General features: G+C 42.3%; 1 long non-coding RNA gene and 1 pseudogene across 1 annotated transcript in view; one reads left to right on the top strand and one right to left on the bottom strand.

Annotated features, from left to right (window-relative positions):
* The window catches only part of LOC149453569 (uncharacterized), a 198,814-nt gene that overhangs the window by 30,493 nt on the left and 148,071 nt on the right, over positions 1-20,250 (top strand). The gene's annotated exons all lie outside the window — the stretch shown is intronic.
* LOC149453574 (ras GTPase-activating-like protein IQGAP2) lies at positions 16,497-18,238 on the bottom strand (annotated as a pseudogene).

Genomic DNA, 20,250 nt, shown 5'->3' with positions numbered 1-20,250 from the left:
GTGACTTTCTGGGCATTAGACACCAAATAGTTTGTCCCAAAGCACTGTCATTATTGTGACCCTAGCTGGCTTGTCTTCAGCCACATGGAAATAAACAGAAATTGAGCCTCTTTGGCAGCACATTAAAAAAAGGCTGACTTGAAGTGGTTGTAAAGGCTCAAGGTTTGTCACCTTCATGCATTCTATGCATGAAGGTAAAAAACCTTCTGTGTGCAGCAGTGCCCCCCAGCTCCCCCCCCCCCCCCAAATACTTACCTGAGCCCTATCGCAATCCAGCAATGTGCAAGACAGCCTCATTGTCCAAGGTCTCTGCCTCCTCATTGGCTAAGACAGCAAGCAGGAGCCACTGGCTCTCACTGCTGTCGATCACAGCCAGTCAGCCAATGAGGTGAGAGAGGGGGCAGGGCCAAACTGCAGCTCTGTGTGTGAATGGACACACAGAGCAGTGGCTTGGGAACATTACCACAACCTTCCCAAACCTGAGACCCCGTCCTCCTCTTCCTATTTCTTTTTCACCATTCATTAACCTTAGATTGGTCCTTAAAGGGCCCACTTAAAAAAAATGAGGGGATATTCACCTACCATGTAAGATATATCCCTTCTGACTTTAAAATTGCTCAGGTAACAGTTTAATCCAAAGCCTGTCCACACTAGGCATAATAAAGTTATAATGTTGAGAGCCAATTCTACACTATATACCATTCTGCTACATATGCAGATCTGTCACATATTATCCGGCTGTATGTACACAACGTAAAACAAGTATATGGCGTCAATGACAAACAATAAATACATGTAAGCCTAAAGAGCATCTGTGCCCAGACTATGGACATTAAAGTATTCCTATAATTTAACAAGCAGTAAGGGAGCTTTAAAACAAGCCCACCCTAACCCCTCTAGCTGTATATAATGTGAAGTCATTATTACCAAACAACAAAGATGTTACAGCACCTGCCTTGTGTTCCCATTAGGGGGCAGCACCTGCTGTGTTTCTATTAGAGGGCTGGATGGCTGCCAAGATTCAGCTCTCAATAGAAAAGAATAGGGAGAGGAGCTGACTTTGTCACTGCCTGTGTTATGAATGTGTGTGCACAGTACTTGTAGGTAGAGGTGAATGAGAAAAACATGTTTTTGTTCAAAATATGGGAAAAAATGTAGAAAAAGTTTCTTACTTTCTCGCTGAGATTCAATGGTGGTCATTTGATGAGAAATGTTTAAATTGGAGCACATTAGTGCAAATATAAACAAGATATTTGAAGAAAACGCCTTTAGCAGTCTAGTACAGTACTGCTCACCACGGAAGACAGAAAGTGTCTGCCTGCTACACTGTGACATCACACAAAGGTCCATGACCACAGAGGTCACATGACCATAGTGAGCACAGCTGATTGGTTGCTATTTTTAGATCTTGTTTTGAACAAAGATCTCTGGCCTAAGGAGCCCGGTAATATGTTACATAAGGGGTTATGCTCTGTAATTATCAGGAATACTAATGGGATTAATTCACAAACCCCTGAATACATATATTAATTGTGCTCACATGTAATATTTAAACTTGACTGTAATATTTTATATATAAAATAAACATTTGTGTCTTAGTGTGTTAGCTTTGTGAATGAAGCCCGTAGAGTGGTGTAAAATCAGGCTTTTTTAATAGGAGAAATTGTTGAAATCAATAAATCAACCAAATGTTAATTTACAGCAGTTTGTCTTGGGGTAGGCCTGGTGGGGGGGGGGGGGTTGTTAGGCGGTTTCCATCCCCCACCTTTAGCTGTGGAACTGTAATTTTCAAATCTCAGTGGATTCAACTGAAAATAACAGTCATTTTTTTTTCAAATTTAGAGACTTCAACCTGCTGCTGAGGCATGGTATGGGGGATGGGCAACACACCTTTATAAACAGTGCTACCCGTACTAATGCAAGTCCAGAGCCATGTTTAGATAGCTTGTTGGGTGATGATGTTGTCTGCCTTTCAGAGGGGACACTGGAGGTTTAATTCACAGAATTAATACACCAGGATAGTATGCTTATATTCTATACACACATCAATCTACAGTATATTTAATGTAAACAGGAAGCTCTCCAGCAGATTGTTGCAGTGTACATGGATGAGGCAAACCATTTAAAGTATAACTGGAGGCAAACCTTTTTTTCTAGTTATGGATAGAGTGGAGAGGGATTAGAACCCCTGTCAGATTTTATTGCTGTCTGTGTCTCCGTTAGGGAGATTTGCCCTCTCTATTTGTCCTGATTACCATTATCACTGAAAGTAAAAGAAAATCCTACATTTTGGGTTGTTCCCAGAAAAGTAATAGGGGGGAAATCTTCCAATGGGGACACTAGAGTCTCCAAGGAATCCTGTTAATTTGCTGGGATTTTCTTCTCGCTTCCTCTTTGGCTATGGGACAAGAAGTGAAGGGAAAGGCACAGATGGCGAAAAAAAAAAATTCTGACAGGTTATAACCCCTCCCTTACTCTATCCAAAATTAAAAAAAGGGATGCCTGTAGTTCTACTGACGGGTGATTAAAATAATCAGCTTTTATTTATTCATGTTGCTTGAGGTGATTGTAGCCGAATTAGTGAATTTGCGACAGAAACAATTGAGTACTGTCCGTGATACTTTTTTTATTTGCACTAACTTACAATTTTGAGGACAAGCTTTCGGGGAATGTCCCCTTCTTCAAGGTCCAAGCAGTACTATACAAATCACAAAGTTTTAGCAGAATGTTAGAAGAGATGGGGAAAAAAAAAGGCTAGAGATAAGGCACAGCAAAAGCAAAGGAGGGGGGGGGGAGAGGGTAAGGCAACACTCACATCACAGAGGGAGTGAAGCTTGAGAAGCTTGGGTTTCCCAAAATTAAAAAATACTGGTGTAAATGATTATGAATTGTGAGCTGGAGTTTGGATTCAATTTGTTAGTGTATCTAAATCTGCTAATACATGTAACACTCCCCTACCTCCAACAAACTGGTGCTGTCTTCATTCCATTAACGCCAATGATGCGGCTTATTTTATTTAATTAACACCAATGATGGCAAATTTATTCTATTCCATTAATACCAAGGATGGGGCTCATTTTATTCCATTAATACCAAGGATGGGGCTCATTTTATTCCATTAATACCAAGGATGGGGCTCATTTTATTCCATTAATACCAAGGATGGGGCTCATTTTATTCCATTAATACCAAGGATGGGGCTCATTTTATTTCATTAATACCAAGGATGGGGCTCATTTTATTTCATTAATACCAAGGAAGGGGCTCATTTTATTTCATTAATACCAAGGATGGGGCTCATTTTATTCCATTAATACCAAGGATGGGGCTCATTTTATTCCATTAATACCAAGGATGGGGCTTATTTTATTTCATTAACACCAAGGATGGGGCTCATTTTATTTCATTAACACCAAGGATGGGGCTCATTTTATTTCATTAACACCAAGGATGGGGCTCATTCTATTCCATTAACACCAAGGATGGGGCTCATTCTATTCCATTAACACCAAGGATGGGGCTCATTCTATTCCATTAACACCAAGGATGGGGCTTATTTTATTTCATGGACATTTCATGGTTTATTTTATTCCACTGACTTTAATCCCACTGATAACAATTATGGGGGTTATTTTTCTCTCAATGACACAGAAATTTGAGACTTATGTTGCTCCCATTGTCACAGTGATGGGATTTATTTTTTTACTTGGCTGGTAAACGCAATTATTAACAAAATCCTGGGGTATATTTTACTTTTCGGTGTATTTGTTTGAAGGAAGGGTGTCAGGGCGTTTGGATCAGATAGTAGACGGCTGTGTTCAAAGGCTACTTGAGATACCTTCAGCATTTGACCTTTCCCATTGTGGAGTCACCTCTTTTGGGTGAGCCTTTTCAGTCTTAGGTAGAGGTGACCCAAATTGGCTTAATGACATGGATGGATTACTGGTATTCTGAAGTGCCGCAAGTTTTTGAACTATGCTTGAGATATATTAACACACCGCAGGGTGTGTTTGGTAAACATTGAATTATAAAAAAGTAAACATACTGTACTTAATCTAAGCTGAAAGTCACTGAGCTAAGATACTTTCCAATTGCGTATATTAACACTAAAACACAAAGATGTACGTTTCATGTTTTTATTGGTATTTAATAAATGTTGGTAGATTCAGTGGGGGAGTTGATAAAGAGTGTTGCAAGAATAAAGTCAACGCTACTCTCACAAACTGAAAAATTGGAGCAGGTTCTGCAACTGCAACATCGGCTGGCTATAAAAAAATATGACAGCAGGCCGACTTTTGAATGACGCATGCGCCATTCAAATGCTAGGCGGACTTGGGCATTCTCGGTGGAGGGGCGGGCGTGAAATGGCATCAAGGCACTGCTTGGCGCGTTTTTAAATTGTGGGGCTGTGGTCATTGGCCGAGTGCGGCATGAGTCTCACTGAGCTCTTGGTCCTTCTCTTTTCTCTGGCCGGCCGGGCAGCATTACAGAGTGCCAGAGGGCACTAATACAAAGGGCTGTCCTGTCCTGCTTCCACTCACAGCTGCTTGGCAAAATTGGACAGGGGTAGGGGTAGGGATGTAAAACAGAGCACAGGGATCAAATATGTGCATATACCATACAAAATGCAGGTTTCAAGAACATGTACTGTGTAGTGTGCAGAGGTCAGGAGCAGGTAATGTGCATAGTTCAGGGGTCAGAAATTAGTAATGTACAGATTGCTGGGGTCAAGAGTATGTAATGTAGGAGTGCAAAACATACAAAATGCAGGGATCAGGAGTGTGTAATGTTCATAGTGTAGCCTGCTGAGTGGTACAGCATGTGGCACATTATCACTTGCATTGTCAGACTAAGTAAGGCCATTTTACTGCTCCCCCTTAAGTTGCAAAGTGTATACATGTGGCTTCAATGCTTTACATTGTGGTGCAGCAAAAGTGATATTGCCTGGAGAGCTCGGCGGACACTACCACTTGCTGAATTCAACCCATTCAACTGAATGGGGCTGTGCAGCAACCGTGTGCAGTGCACATGGCTGCAGCTGAGTGGTGTTGGATTTTAGGGGTTAAAACAGGTGGTGAGGAGGCAACATAATGCTTCCTCACCACCTGTCGAACAACTCTAAATATTGATCCACCACAGATCACTCTTTAGAGAGCAACACAACTGTAAAAAGGAGCCCTGCAGCTATATTTACACTTGTGGCTGAGGAGCAGTAAAAATGCAAGGTTGAGCTGTGTTATCACCACCCAGCCATTCCCTTTAAGCTGCAAAGGCAGCAAAAGGGGGTGTACAAATGCTGCAGCCAAATTGTGCAGCAAAAATTGTCCCTGCTGTTGAGTTCACTGGGCAGGGACAGTTGCGGGTATAAGGGGTTTAAACAGTTGGTGAAGAGGCGATATAATTCCTCCTCACTGCCTGTCACATTCCCTTTAAAGAGCAATCCAAATGTGGATTGTTCTTCAGAGGGCACCTCATGTGTAAATGAGACCTAAGGCTGTTCAGATGATACAGTAATTTCTATCAGTTCAGCAGGGGCCTGGGAAAAGGAGTGGGACTACTTAATATTTACTTCGGGGCACCGCTGCTGCTGGTCTGCAGCAATTACAAAAAAAACAAACTTGCCTGTGTCTGAAAATCATCAAATAGTCCGGCAGAGTAATCATGTTGCAGTTCACAGCAATAACATTGATACAGGCACAAACAGGCACAAATTTTAATTCAGTTGTCGGGTACTGTAGCACAAGGATTACTCCGCCAGGGGCCCAGGAAGTTTTTTTAATTGCTGCAGACCAGGAGAGCAGTCAGCAGTACATGGAAGTAAAAGGTCCCACTCTGCCGACGGACCCCTGTTGAATTGCAAGCTCTGGGCCCCATACAGGAGGACCAGAGGTACCCCCTTATCGCTCTGCACAGGAAGGCAGAAGACCATACAGCGAAGAACTAATGCAGAGTTCAGTTTAAATCTGTTCTAATGGCAGAACGTTTTTTTACTTTAATGCCTTCAGTGCATTAAGGTAAAAAAACCTTCTGAATGCAGCTCCCCAGCCCCCCTTATACTTACCTGAGCCCCATTTCGATCCAGCATGTGCATCAAAACATGAAGAAAAATAGATCAAATTTGTGTTGTTCCTCTAAAAAAAATTGAAGAAAAGTGAATATTAGACTGTTCAAAAAAATATCAGTATTTGTATTCTTCTTTACAAACTCAAACATTCACTATATAAACTGAAAAATGTTTGAAGATTTTGCTTTCCTTTGAATGACTTAATGAATATTTGGTTGTAGTCGCACTGTTTCTGAGAACTGCTGTACATCTGTGTTGCATGGAGTCACCCAACTTCTGGCCCCTGTGATCAGGTATTCCAGCCCAGGATGATTGGACTACATTCCACAGTTCTTCTCTGTTTCTTGGTTTTGCCTCAGAAACTGCATTTTTGATGTCACCCCACAAGTTTTCTATTGGATTAGGATCCGGGGATTGGGCTGGCCACTCCATAACGTCCATCTTGTTGGTCTGGAACCAAGATGTTGCACGTTTACTGGTGTGTTTGGGGTCGTTGTCTTGTTGGAACACCCATTTCAAGGGCATTTCCTCTTCAGCATAAGGCAGCATGACCTCTTCAAGTATTCTGATGTAATCAAACTGATCCATGATCCCTGGTATGCGATAAATAGGCCCAACACCGTAGTATGAGAAACATCCCCATATCATGATGCTTGCACCACCATGCTTCACTGTCTTCACAGTGTACTGTGGCTTGAATTCAGTGTTTGGGGGTCGTCTGACAAACTGTCTCCGGCCACTATACCCAAAAAGAACAATCTTACTTTCATCAGTCCACAAAATGTTGCGCCATTTCTCTTTAGGCCAGTCAATGTGCTCTTTGGCAAATTGTAACCTCTTCAGCACATGTCTTTTTTTCAACAGTGGGACTTTGCGGGGGCTTCTTGCAGATAGCTTGGCTTCACATAGGCGTCTTCTAATTGTAACAGTCCTCACAGGGAACTTTACACCTTCTTTCATCTTCCTGGAGCTGATTGTTGGCTGAGTCCTTGCCATTTTGGCTATTCTTCTATCCATTCAAATGGTAGTTTTTCGCTTTCTTCCACGTCTTTCAGGTTTTGGTTGCCATTTTAAAGAATTTGTGATCATTTTAGCTTAGCGGCCTATCATTTTCTGCACTTCTTTATATGTTTTCCCCTCTCCAATCAACTTTTTAATCAAGGTACACTGTTCTTCTGAACAATGTCTGGAACGACCCATTTTCCTCAGAATTTCAGAGAGAAATGCACTGTAACCAGCATGTACATTTGCTGCCTTCCTTCCTTAAATAAGGGCAATAATTGCCACCTGTTTTTCAAAGAATGAAAGACCTCACTAATGGAACTCCACACTGCTATTATTTTGAACATGCCCCTTTCAATTAGTGATTCAATTACACAGAATCAGCAGCATACATGTCATGACTGTTGGGTCTGTTGGATTTCTATTAGTCTACTACACTGCTAGTAAATTATTTTCAGCAATGACCAAGTCCTTCATACTAAAAGGGTGCCTAGAACTTTTGCTGAGCCGAAAAAGCTGACATTCGTCAACAGCACCAACCAAAGCATTGGGAGGTAGGACATTTTTTGCATCTAGCGTTGAACATCAGGGCAAGCCTGGTCCTGCCTGACAGCGAATGGGATAAACCAGATATTACACATTCATGTCCCATGCTGCAGAATGGTAAGCAGCAACAGTCTGGTGTGAAGATGGGGATATGGGACTTCCTCAAGAAGGACCCCATTAAATCCTTAACGCTTATGCAAAATCAGGGTCGGTTGGTCCTGGACTTCAGAGTCTGAACATGGGAGTGAAAAGTTTGGAGCATTTCTAGGGGAAGGAAAAACTTTGCACAGGACAAGGATTAGAATCAGGCTCAGATATTCAGAGCAATGAAAGGATCCAGCTCTGAGTTCTATTTCTAGAATTTGAGGATCATCCAGGATCTCAATAGGATCTGCACAGTCTGATGGATGTTGACTGACCTGTTGGCATTTTGCACAGTAGAGTAGCAGATGGCTAAAGAGGGATCACTTTGATGCATTTGGCCAGCTTGAATATGTATTGCAATATATGGAAAGCAAGAATCCTTGTTTACTAGTAATAAGTAAGTGTGCATTGAGAAGACCCTTGGTACAGTAGACAGGTCCAAGGCATGGCAATACTTAGAAAAAAAGGCTACAAGGCCTGGAAAGTCCCCCACATGAAAGTTACAATGACAAACCTGGCAGACTCCATGCAACGTTTAAGTACCCAATAGGAGAAGTTATCAGCCATTAGTTGCAGTATGAGGCAGATGTCCCTGTGGTACTGATCTCAGGAGAGAGAAGCTGTGTCAGACCAGAGTGATGGCTTGCCAAACCAAAGGCAAAAGAGATCCTCAATGTCTGAAGTCCTGGGAACAGTAGTAGGATGGGGCCATCTAAGGATTCAGCTTGGCATAGAACAGTCTATGCAAATACATTTAGGCTAGGTGTTAAGCCTATAGACTAAAGCTCCCCATGTACCAACCCATCTGAGGGGATAGGGTAGACTTCCACATTGGCCACAGCTACAGAAGCTGTAGAAAATAACAGAGATAGATTCTGGAGGAGAAGGTGAGGCAGACTGATTGCAGTTAACATGACCTTTGGCAAAAATGGCATGATGCCTTACAGAGATAACCAACAATATATATAATTCCAGGTATATAGAGTATAGTAGCAGCAAGGGTTACTGATGCACCACCTGTAGAACAAGCCCTTAGGTACTCACTGATTGCAATCCGGGTGCGCAACAACAGCCCCCTCAAGGGCATCCCAAACAGTCTTCACTGTACCGGTGGTCATACCCTTTAGGAAGGATCTTCAGAGACAGGGTACCACCAGTGGATGGACCTCAACCCTGGAACTGTATAGCACCATGCAGATAGCTCAAATACAATGCACTAAGTGCCAAGGTGAGCACCTCACACAGGATCCAGTGCCTAGAGCAAAGTTTGGCTCCACATTTTCTCTCAGGTGGGATCTGGGCACAATCCTCCAAGGCTCTATCAAGGAGTCAACCAACTTGCAAAGCTGCAAAATGAAGTGGCAGTGGCTATGGAGCAACTAGGAATCTTCACAGAAGAGTCTTGAAGAAAATAAATCATAAAAAGAAACCATTACTTCTCTCAGAAAAAAGAGCTGAAGTCCATACTCCTAAAGCAGAACTTCTAATACTTTTGGGTGATATATATATATATATTTATTTTTGAGTGGGTTCCTATTGGGAAAGTGCAACACTACTTGTGCATGGACAGTGGGAAGCCAGCTGTAAAGCACCAGAAAGTCACTGCCGGCTTCCACATCCAAGATGGCCGTGCCGCGGAACCCTAAGACCGGCAAAGAACTGGCCTTGGTGAGGACAGCGCTGGATCCCTGTTATGTTTATTAAAAGTCAGCAGCTACAGTATTTTTTTTTTTTTTAGGGCAAAGTTCCTTTTAAGGATAATAGCGAAAAACTGAGGCATGCTAAGAGCTGGAGGAGTTATTCTGCGCCATCCTTACTGCTTTCTTGTTTTAGCATCCCATCTCCTGAAGGTGGCAGCATAACACAGGGTTAAAACTATAGATCCTGTGTCATGTACTATACTGTACAAATGAGAATTGTGTTTGTTGTACAAATAAATACTGGAATCACCATGGTAAGACTAAAATGCCAATTAAAATAATAAATCTGGACTTACCTGTCTCACAGGTAAATATCTTCAGATAACATGTTGGGGAATACTGTAAATCTGCCCATGAAGCGGCACACTTGTAAGATGTAGTCCAGCAAAAGTGACATGCAGAAAAAAAAAATTGCTGCTAAATGTAATTCCCTTGCCGGTTTCTTTATGGTTGCATGGGGTCCCTCCAAAATCTATACCAAATCCTTATCTAGCCATTCAGCTTGACTGGTCAGGAAATAGAGAAGCAGGAAGCATGCACCCCCCTACTTCCTGAACCATACCATGCCAGGCCACGCCACGTGCCCTCAACTTGGTAGGGGTACCTTGCCTGCTTCATAGGGACAAGGGCCTCATCACCACATCCCTAGGCTGGTGGATGTCGGGGGGGGGGGGAGTCTTTAGGGAGTGGACTTATCAAAACCTGGTGCAGCGCTCAACCTAAATGTTACCTACTAATAAATAAATACAATAATCATTATTTTTAGGTGACATCCCAAAACGCACTTTATAACGCATTGATACACCATAAATAGTCACTCCAAAACGCACTTTTTAGTGTATCATATATCTTTTTGTGACATTAGGTTGGGGCCATATACAACAATAAGAAAAAATAGTAAATAGCAGTTTTTTCTCTTTTCTTCTGTAAAATTTATAGTTTTTTATCCTAAGTAGTATTTATGGCATTAGTTTTTATAGATATCAACAAAAATGATTTTAAATAGGTATAGATCGCCATATTAAATAGTCATCACCTCCTTATATATTTTTAGTACATTCGATATATGTTCAACTTTTGATTGCTATTAATAAAGGTTTAGAACTGCATTAGTGCAGATATACATGCCCTGTTTTAACTTATGTTTTTAGATTTAATAAAAGTGTAGGTTTCAGATATTAATAGTCCCCCGATTTGTATAGCTATTGAAGTTCCTGAGAGGTAGGAGCATCTCATAGATTATCTTCTATACAGGACCCCATTAAAATGGCCACCGTAGGGTTACCTACAGTTTAAAAGTGTTATTTCACAAGCTCCGGTTTAATATATATTGATCAGTTATATAAATAAAAGCGTAGAAATATAAGTATCATCAATAATATTACATTTTCCCTGGTAATGGCCGCAGGAGATTTCCTGAGAGGTAGGAGCAATAAGCAGGTCTGCCTCTGAACTGTGATTGACATCCATTTTCCCTATATAAAGCCGCATGTCACCAATGACGTTACCCTGAGGAAGTCTCGTGATAACGGGACGTAACGCGTAGGAACGTGGTGACGTATTTTTGGCGTGGATGCCATCTTGCTACACCTAAAAACCCATGCAAGTACACCCATAGCATGTGGTTTTACAGCTTGTTCTATTTTAATGCAAAGTGAGTGGGCAATTGGCTATATATGTTCTTAAAAGTATATTAAACTGATTTCCACTATGGAAGATCTCTTCTATCTCTACCTTCTTAATCTTAATGTGAGTTGGCTGTATCTCATTTTAACATCTCTGGAGGTGACCCTGCTGCTTATTACGCATAGCAGTGAAGGGGATATCAAACGTTTTGGCCCGTTTGGGTCGCTTCAAGGAGCTGAGGGGGCAATTCAGCCGCTTATGGATTATTTCCCATTGGTTGTTATGCACATCCACTTTATCACCTGTACGTTTCAAAAAGCGTTGGAATACTTGGTGTTCACGCAACTTTGAATTTTTTATATATTTTTATATGCTTTTTTTGTATATTCTTTTTTATTTTTCTTTTGGACTTATTGCATAATATTATTTAAATTTAAGTGGTGTTGATGTTTTTCATAACATTATTTTTATATGTTCATATAATTTTGGTATATTTTTTTCTCTTGATGTTATAACACAGCACTTGTCACTTTTGTGGAATTTGATCCCTCATTTAGGGATTCACTTATTGTCACTTGGTTCTTTTCCTTATTGGGCATTATTGAGCCATTGTGATCACTATTTTGTGAGCTATTGGTCCCAATTTCAGGGATTCTTTGTATACTGTTTGTTTTTTATTCACATCAGTACAGTCCCATTTGGACTTTTTGTTTTCACTGTTTTTTGTTATGGTACCATGTTTAGTCACTTCTTTGTTTTCACTTTAGCTCCCTGAGTGGATCAGTTCACTTCACGATAAGGGACTATTATTCACAGTGTACACTAATAGTCACATAAAAATAATGATTATTGTATTTTATTTATTAGTAGGTAACATTTAGGTTAAGCGCTGCACCAATATATATATATATATTTGTCTACTCTAGTATCCATTTGATATATGGTTGGGTGCTAGCAGCCCTCCCCATTCGGTAGCATTGTTCATCTAGTAGCGCAGGAGGCTCATACTGTAGTTATCAGAACCTGGAATTCCTCTTAGGCCCCTTTCACACTTGGTGGAACCCATCAGCGGATCTGCTCTCTCAGCGAGGGGATCTGTCCGCTGATCCCCGCTGAGGAAGCAGGTGACAGATCCATGTCCGCTCTGCTTATGCATAGCAGACATGAACACAGCCTGCTGTCCTCTATGGGCTGTTGGATGTAAACGGGCCACCTGTCCATTTCCACCCGTCATCTGATCCAATCCGTCAGACAGATGGGGAATGGATCCCCATCCGTCTCTTTTTAGTGGGTAGGATCAAACCGGATGCAGGAGGGTGTAAACGGACACATGTCCGCTTACACCCACCGCTCAATAAAGAGCAATGGATCGTCCGATCGGATCCGCTTGAAATACAGACAACCAGGCCTGATTAGTCTGCTCATGTGAAAGGGGCCATAAGGATAGCAGGTCCCCAGATATCTTGTCTGGTTACTCATTCCCACCGAAAATACACTGTAAATAAACACACAAACACTGTTGACAATGTATGAAAAGAAAAAAAGTCCCACAGTGTTAATTCATCACCATCATCCAGCGATGTAATCACAATGAACAACACCCTACTACCCTCTGATAGAAGCACAACTATTCACTCTGCCATTAAAAAACATGCCCCACAGTGTAAATCCATCATCAATTACACTGTCCAGCGATTTAATTTAAATCTAGTGTCAGTCACAATGAGCAATGCCCGGCCGACTCGCCAACACAAACACGACATCGCACACCGATGGTCAATGAATATGTCCCACGGTGTAAATCCAGCATCAGTTACGTTGTCCAGCGAAGTAGATCCAATATCAATCGCAATGAACGACGACTCGCCAATATAAACGTGACGACCTGCGCCAACAATCCCCTCCTACTGGGATGTCCAGACCAGTCAGTGATATTGGCTGAAGTCATTCACCAAATATTTTGCTGGCCAGCTTGTTTATAATTTGAAAAAAAGAAAAACCGCAGGCAGTGGGGGCCACACAGTGTCAATGGTTTTAAAGGCTAAATTCACCTTTAGTAGCATGTTACATTTTACACCCTAAACATGGGTGTAACACGTAACATGCACCCAGGGGCGGACTGAACATTTGGAAACTTGGGCACTGCCCGAGGGCCCGGGGTCAGTAGGGGGCCCCTGGTACCTTTTTCATAGGCTTTTTTGAGTTTGGGCAAGGACACAGGGTCCCCATGATCCCTTATTGCCTGGGGTCCCCATGAGTTGTCAGTCCACCCCTGCATGCACCTATTGAACCTGTACCAAAGCCCCCTTCTCTGTGACAGCAGCTGTGGGTTCTTCTCCGTGTACCTGCTGCCAAATTTTTTAAATGGTGTGGCTGTGCAGTGGGCAGAGATCTGTGAATTAATGAATTAATGATCCACAAAGGCAGTTCGACTTGTGGTTTGAAAAGACTGCGAACATGCTGATCAGTTCGCTCATAGTCCATTTACACTGCCTACAGCTCTGCAACTGAACGCCCGTACGTTGGTATAAGCCAGTGTTTCTCATCTCCAGTCCTCATGGACCCCCAACAGGTCATGTTTTCAGGATTTCCATTATTTTGCACAGGTGATTTGATCAGTTTCACTGCCTTAGTAATTACCACAGCTGTTTCATCTGAGGGAAATCCTGAAAACATGACCTGCTGGGGGTCCATGAGGACTGGAGTTGAGAAACACTGGTATAAGCACAGAGGGTGTGGCTAGCGGTGACGTCACCACGCACTCCGACGCACGTGTCCGGATCACGTGATCGTACTACCACCATTTTGAGTGCAGGCAGGCAGGTGAGACACTGGATACAGGGCTCTGTGCCCTGATGTATCAAATGCTTTTTTCTTACTTATTGTGAGTGTGATTTTAAGGGGGTTTTTTTTACAATAAATTTGTTGGATAATATTACACTGGCGAGTTCTTTCTTTACCCACATGTGCTAATTTGGATATGAGAGGATCTTCCTTTGGAGTTTGTTTGGTGGAATACCGGATATATATTGATATGCTGATTGATTACCAACACATGAGGATCTTCTTTTGGAGTCTTTTTGGTGAATATATACTAATATGCTGGTTAATTACTAGCACATGGTGAGTGTGCATTTTGATGGGGTGTTCTGAGCACTGAATATCACATTTGATGAAGGAGGATCTCAGTACTTCATTGATTGAGGATCATTGATATATGGACTTTTTTGAATGGACTATATTGAGATCCCTTATTTATGTTATTGCACTATTAATTTGCACATATTTGGTGGTGGTTATATATATTTGTGCAAATTAATTTATTGATTCAGTTTAGGATTGCGCTATTATTTGTGGTTATTTTGTTTATCACAACTTATTATTATTTACAGTTTTTTATTAATAGCAGCACCTATTAATTATATCCACTCTCTGTTATATTGGCGCAATAATGTTGGTATAGGAGGAGTGTCATACTCATAGAGACATTTCTTTGGTGCCTAACCTTATAGTAAGCACAGACCTGCAGGTATTGTGTGCAGGAGCCTGAGGCTGCATTCACACTTCAGTGTTTTGTAGCTTAACCTGTTTTGTAGACGCCGAGCGCCCGCACATTTGCGTTCTATTAAAAAAGAACATATGTGCTGAGAGCGCGTGCCCTGCGAGCTCCCAGCACACATGTCCAGTACTCAGGGAAAGGTCCCGGTCTCCTCTTTCAATTGGGACCTTTGCAAATTTGCATCAGTTAGTGGTGGTACCACCTAGCAACCAATCACCTGTTGCTTAATTCGAAAGGTTAACTAAGGAACTCTGACCTCCATCCAGCACTATGCTGCCTCCCACTCTCCGCTCTGTAGTGGACAAGAGAGTGGCTGAGGCTGGGGAGAAGCAGAGCCGTGTTCACAATCCAGCTGTCGGTAGATTACAATTGTCAGCTTGCCGAACCCTGTCCTAAGACGATCGGATGCTCCCTGGATCGACAACCTATGGTGTTATTTCTTATTTCTGTAGCCAAACTTTGTATCAGTTGGTGGTGGTATCACTACTGCCACTAAATGAGTGACTTCCCCTCCCGCTGGCTTGTTTCATGTAGTAAACAATCCAGCGGGTATCTCCGAGTGAAGTCATTGACCAAATATGGTCAATGACATTAGGTAGCATGGCTTGTTAAAGCGGAATTAAAGTCCCACTGTGACCCACCATGAAGGCAGGTTTCTCTAAATAAACACAGTGAGTGATCGGTACCGGCAGGGTACAGGAGTCAGCATGGCGGAAGACAGTGAGAGTTGAGGACTGGGTCCCTGTTGGCAGAGCCCTTAAAGCGGAGTTCCAGACATTTTTGTGATTATTAAAAGTCAACAGCCTACAAAAACTGCAGCTGCTGACTTTTAATAAACACACCCTTACCTGTCCCAGAGTCCAGCCACGTTCTCACACACGCAGTCCCTTCTCTCCTTCTGTCCTCCATGGCGCCAGCATCTAAACTGTGGGCACCAAACTATGACAGCTTCACAGCCTGGTGCCCACTGCGCATGCGCAAGTCGCGTACTAATTGCTCCGGCAGTCTTCTGGGATCTGTGAAAGTTGCCAGGAGACTAAGAGGGAGGAGGGGGCCGAACTTCCGGCTCACTTCGCTGTGGCAAACTGAGCCGGAAGTGGGAGCGGGTACCTGTCACAAACAGGTATCCGCTCCTCCCTCCCCTCCAAATGGTGCCAAATATGACAGTGGAGGGGGAAGGAGGAGGCAAATAAGTGGAGCTTCCACTTTTGAGTGGAACTCCACTTTAGGAGATCTCCTCTTCCCCACACAGCACATCTCCCCCCTCTCTCTCCCCCTCTGTTCTCCCCCCCCCCTCTCTCTCTCTCTCCCCCTCTTTTCTCTTCCCTCTCTCTCTCTCCCCCTCTCTCTCTAGGCCCGCCTAGCAACCAATCACCTGCTGGTTAATTTGAAAGGTTACTGAGGGAGCTCCGCCCTCCATCCATCACTATGCTCGCTCTCCGCTCTGCAGTAAACATGAGAGCAGCAGCGGCTGGGGGAAGCAGGGCAGAGATAACGATCTATCTGTCGGCTGCCCGCAGTCGAGTGGTAGATTGCAATCAGCGTCTTGCTGAACCCGCCCTAGGGCCATCGAATGCTCCCTGAATCAACAACCTATGGTGTTATTTCTTGATACAGTGCGTTATGTGTTGTTCTGACATAAAGCTTGCTGTACACTAAAAACAACAACATGCTGACATCAACCCGATAGCAGAATAACTCCATGATTGGTGTTCTGCTGTAATGGAGGTTTAGGATGTCAGCAATGGGAAGGAGAACAAACTTTTTGCCGATGCTGACTTTAATTTGGTGGTCATCTGCAAATTCTATTGTCAGCGGTTGTCTCTCCAGCTCTTTGGTCTCCTTACCTGTTGTGTCAACAATGACACCTTTGTAGTGCAGTTTTTCTGCAGTATATTTGACCTTTTTGATGCTAGTGGGTGACTTAGGGCTGAACAATTTATGAAGCCAGGTCCTCTTCTTCCTAGTTTGCTTATTCTCCTTTTCTTTCCTCTCTTCCTTCAGCCCCAAAATCTTAATGTCATCTTGCTTCTCCGTCTCCTTCTGCATCTTTTTGTTCATGTCAATATTGGATGACATTTGGCCCACTAGGTTTTCTAGGCAACTGTTCCAGAACCTTTGATATTGGTTTACCTTGTCCTGGTAATATTTGAAGCTGACGTTAAGGGCATCCACTGCTTGGCTGAGCTTCGTTATTTCAGCTTGTTGCTGCAGCTGAAATTCATTTTCCTTTGTGACATCCATGTCAGTATTGTTCAGGATATCTTGGGAGTCCATTGCTTTTGAAAGCCCAGCATCCTGTAAAGCCTTTGGGTTTGTCAAATTTTTCTCTTTTTGTGGAATATATTTGCTGCCTAAGGAGAGGCAGACTTTAGTTGCTGTCAAGTCTCCACCTCTGTTAGCAGCAGCTGCATTCTCATAAAAAAGAAGATCTTTAACCTTAGGAACTGGTCCAAGATCCTTGAAAATTTGATAAAGACTGTCTTGTTGGTTTGGGATGACCACTTTTTCATATTTTGAAAGCAGCTTATGTGTGCTTACAATGTCCATTGCATGAAGCTCTATCACTGGATTCTTTAGGGAAATCATGTCAGAATATTCATTGAAGCCAAATTCTTCCTCTGGTTCTGGAACATTAAAAACCTCCTCAAACATGCTCCTGAAACGTGGATGGTTTTTGATTATATAGTCATTCTTGATTGAAGCTCCAGCATTTTCCTTGGGGAAATGGCTATTAATTAATGTGTGGCCGACAAGCACAGCCACGATCATGAAGTTCTCTTTTTGCCCTGATTCTGTTGACATCTTAAATTTCATTATTCCAAAGTCATCTGGAGCTGCTATAGCTGGCTGGAAATACTGGTACATGAAAAGGCTAAGAGTCTCAAAGACTTCATCTGCACTTGCCTGGGGGAACTTTTTATGCAGGGCTTGTCTTAGGACTCTTGTCACATACCTTATTCCATAAGGTATACTGTGCACATCTGAGAATATTGCATTTAAGACTAGGTCTGCCATGTAAGGAGTGAGAGAAGGTCTTTCCAATAATCTGTGATTTAAGTGAAATATCCTATCTATCACTTTAGTGAGCTTGTTGTGGAGGACATCACATTTTGCAGCCTGCCTGTAAAAGCTGAAGGCAGTCTCAATGCTAATTAATTTTCCTTCCACTATATCCTTGATATGAGTACATTTTTTCTCAAACTCATACTGAATAGCATTTCCCAAAAACTTGACAAAATGATATTCCTCTCTTGGAGTTGAGGCATGATTGTAGAGTCCGGGAAGAAGCCTTTCTTCAAGAATGGTATAGTCATGTACTGACATTCGACAGATGAGCTTGAACAGGTACTTTGGTTGGGTCTGTAGATGATAGAAGAGGTACTGATAGGGTTCCAACCTCTGTGTCTTCCTGCTCAGTTCAAGCATGCGTTGTCTGTCAATGGACATCGCATCTTCAATGTCCATTCTGTTGTCCAGCTTTAGTTTTGGAAATCGGGACACAAGGCTTTCTAGTGTCCGTTTCCCATTCACAAGAATTGATATTTTCTTGTCCAAGGTATTCAACTCCTCTTTTAGTGTTTGGATGGCATTCATTTTAGTGGAAACTTCACCTTCTAGGTAATTTATCAATACCTCTTGGGGAGAAAGGATATCCAAGGAGGAGTCCAAGGAATGGGAATCCTTTAGACTGGAACTAACTGATAATCTTTTGCTTCGGAGCAACTTCTTGGAAAGCTTTCCAGCGTGGTTGCTCCCAACAATTGAGCGTATTTCTACAAGGGATGACATAACCTCATTCTCCATAGTTGTAAAACCTGTAAAATAAAAGAAAATGGTTTTAATTGTGTTCTAACCTTTCCTCACTTTGTCTAAAACTAAGAAAACAAAATTGTGAATATATACTGTATAGTGTGACTTTCTGGGCATTAGACACCAAAATGTTTGTCCCAAAGCACTGTCATTATTGTGACCCTAGCTGGCTTGTCTTCAGCCACATGGAAATAAACAGAAATTGAGCCTCTTTGGCAGCACATTAAAAAAAGGCTGACTTGAAGTGGTTGTAAAGGCTCAAGGTTTGTCACCTTCATGCATTCTATGCATGAAGGCAAAAAACCTTCTGTGTGCAGCAGTGCCCCCCAGCTCCCCCCCCCCCCCCCCCAAATACTTACCTGAGCCCTATCGCAATCCAGCAATGTGCAAGACAGCCTCATTGTCCAAGGTCTCTGCCTCCTCATTGGCTAAGACAGCAAGCAGGAGCCACTGGCTCTCACTGCTGTCGATCACAGCCAGTCAGCCAATGAGGTGAGAGAGGGGGCAGGGCCAAACTGCAGCTCTGTGTGTGAATGGACACACAGAGCAGTGGCTTGGGAACATTACCACAACCTTCCCACACCCGATAACCCCCTCCTTCTCTTCCTATTTCTTTTTCACCATTCATTAATCTTGGATTGGTCCTTAAAGGGCCCACTTAAAAAAAATGAGGGGATATTCACCTACCATGTAAGATATATCCATTCTGACTTTAAAATTGCTCAGGTAACAGTTTAATCCAAAGCCTGTCCACACTAGGCATAATAAAGTTATAATGTTGAGAACCAATTCTACACTATATACCATTCTGCTACATATGCAGATCTGTCACATATTATCCGGCTGTATGTACACAACGTAAAACAAGTATATGGCGTCAATGACAAACAATAAATACATGTAAGCCTAAAGAGCATCTGTGCCCAGACTATGGACATTAAAGTATTCCTATAATTTAACAAGCAGTAAGGGAGCTTTAAAACAAGCCCACCCTAACCCCTCTAGCTGTATATAATGTGAAGTCATTATTACCAAACAACAAAGATGTTACAGCACCTGCCTTGTGTTCCCATTAGGGGGCAGCACCTGCTGTGTTTCTATTAGAGGGCTGGATGGCTGCCAAGATTCATCTCTCAATAGAAAAGAATAGGGAGAGGAGCTGACTTTGTCACTGCCTGTGTTATGAATGTGTGTGCACAGTACTTGTAGGTAGAGGTGAATGAGAAAAACATGTTTTTGTTCAAAATATGGGAAAAAAATGTAGACAAAGTTTCTTACTTTTTCGCTGAGATTCAACAGTGGTCATTTGATGAGAAATGTTTAAATTGGAGCACATTAGTGCAAATATAAACAAGATATTTGAAGAAAACGCCTTTAGCAGTCTAGTACAGTACTGCTCACCACGGAAGACAGAAAGTGTCTGCCTGCTACACTGTGACATCACACAGAGGTCCATGACCACAGAGGTCACATGACCACAGTGAGCACAGCTGATTGGTTGCTATTTTTAGATCTTGTTTTGAACAAAGAACTCTGGTCTAAGGAGCCCGGTAATATGTTACATAAGGGGTTATGCTCTGTAATTATCAGGAATACTAATGGGATTAATTCACAAACCCCTGAATACATATATTAATTGTGCTCACATGTAATATTTAAACTTGACTGTAATATTTTATATATAAAATAAACATTTGTGTCTTAGTGTGTTAGCTTTGTGAATGAAGCCCGTAGAGTGGTGTAAAATCAGGCTTTTTTAATAGGAGAAATTGTTGAAATCAATAAATCAACCAAAT

This window comes from Staurois parvus, unplaced genomic scaffold (genome assembly GCF_062004578.1).
Source record: "Staurois parvus isolate SC_StPar_1 unplaced genomic scaffold, SC_StPar_1.0 ptg000448l, whole genome shotgun sequence".
Classification (NCBI taxonomy): domain Eukaryota; kingdom Metazoa; phylum Chordata; class Amphibia; order Anura; family Ranidae; genus Staurois; species Staurois parvus.
This window is presented reverse-complemented; position numbering and strand designations above follow the sequence as displayed.